Source organism: Myotis brandtii, unplaced genomic scaffold, assembly GCF_000412655.1.
Source record: "Myotis brandtii unplaced genomic scaffold, ASM41265v1 scaffold1094, whole genome shotgun sequence".
NCBI classification, from domain to species: Eukaryota; Metazoa; Chordata; class Mammalia; order Chiroptera; family Vespertilionidae; genus Myotis; species Myotis brandtii.
In genome coordinates, this window is record NW_005353728.1 from 179521 (window position 1) to 181551 (window position 2031).

The window sequence follows — 2031 nt, forward strand, 5'->3', positions numbered from 1 at the left end:
GTGCTCATCAGCTGTATTGCTTGTTGACTGACTGATTATTGAGGCTCACCCTGCCCCTCCCCCAAGTCCAGGAGCGTCTCAGAGACTCTGGGTGCCTTGGGCTGGGGAAGGGGTTCGATCTCAGTCTCCGGCAGGAGGCACAGGAGCTGCACCCCAACACCCCTGCCTGCAGCCCGCGGCCCATGGCCCTGCCCTCCTAACCACGGGTATGAGCAGAGCAGCAGGCTTGGGCCTCCCACTGGGGTGTCTGGGGCTGGGGAGGGGCTGGGGTGGGTTTCTGGTCCTGGAGGGACCCTCCCCGGCCCTTGGGGGTCCTGCCTGGTCACGGGGATGCCCCCGGCGAGGTGCTGACTGAGGGACCCTCACACTCAGCAGGACCCAGAGGCCCCCCACCCCTGCCTCTTCCTCTTCAAAGGCAGACAGGGGCTCCCCCTCGGAACCTCGGTTTCCCCCTGCAGCATGGAAAGGAGAACAGAATCCAATAAGGCCACAGGTGGTCCCCTGGTAACTGACGTAATATAGACGTCACGAGAGGGACCCCGCTTGCATTGGAAGGCTATGAATTCAGGAGTCTCCACGGACACGGATTCCTGGTGGCTACGATTTGGGGGTGCAAGGCACCAAGTAGGGCAGAAACGGGGACCTGAACTTGAGGAGGGGGACTCCAAGGCCTTACCTGGAGGAGAAACGGGGACCTGGATTTGGGGGGACCCAGAGGCAGGATTTGGAGAAGGACTTTAGATGAATATTGGGGGAGAACGAGGCATCCGATTTTGATGGAACTAGAGACGGGAATTTAGAAAATTATAGATCACGAAGACGGGGGGCCTGGCCATCGGGATGTGGGGGGCCCGAAGACGTGGTGCCAGCATTTGCGGGGCGCTCAGGCTCTCCCCGGCTCTGAACAGGGGCAGGCGGACAGCCTGGTACCCGACCTGAAGCCACGCCCTCCCCTGGGGACGACCAATCACCAGCATCCAAGTGCCTAGAAGGCGGGACGACGTGGGGCGTCTCCAAGGCAACGGCGAATCGCAAGCCGACGTCTCCACCCCCTCCCGCCCCCAGGGCTGGGGAAACGGGCTCCGCGGTCGCCATGGTAACCCCGACGCTCAGTTAAGTTTCCACAGGATCATTCTTTCCTCTCCGGACGGATTTCCTTTTTTCTTTCTTCTTTCTTTCTTTCTTCCTTTCTTTTTCTTCTTCTTTCTTTCTTTTTTTTTAAATATATTTTATTGATTTTTTTACAGAGAGGAAGGGAGAGGGATAGAGAGTTAGAAACATCCATGAGAGAGAAACATCGATCAGCTGCCTCCTGCACACTCCCTACTGGGGATGTGCCCGCAACCAAGATACATGCCCTTGACCGGAATCGAACCTGGGACCCTTGAGTCCGCAGACTGACGCTCTATCCACTGAGCCACACCGGTTAAGGTACCTCCTGCCGGATTTTCCACCGCAAAGGACCCGGCGGAGAATCCGGTTCGGACCCCAGGCGGAACTACACCTGGAGCCCAGATCCGCCCACTCGGGGCGCCGCTGGGGTGCGACCGGCTGGACCCCTGCCCTTCAGGTCCAGGCGGGGCCAAGGCGGGTTGGTGTGTTGGTTCCGGACTCTGGCTGGCTCGGGTTGGGCCACGACCTGGAGGGACGACCAGCGTGGGCACCTGCCGCGTCTGGCCTCTGGCCTAAGCCCCTCTGGGGCCTATGGCCTCTGTGTGTGGAGGTCAGGCTGTGGGCAGGGGTCTGGGGCCTCCAAGCTCCAGAGCTGGCAGGGGGGTGGGGGGGGTCTGGAGCCTGGCACACAGCAGCAGCGTCCCCTACATGTCTGCAGAGTGAACAGCCCATTTTATAAATTAGTTAAAAGCAGCCGCAGGTTTTCCAGCGTCCGCTGGACACCAGCCAGCCCTGAGCCAGGACCGTGACACGGATGGATTCATTTAGTCCTCACGCCAGGGGTAGAAAGGTGGCAGCATCGCGTCTCTGTTATATTTTATTTTATTTATTTTATTTTATTTTATTTTATTTTATTTT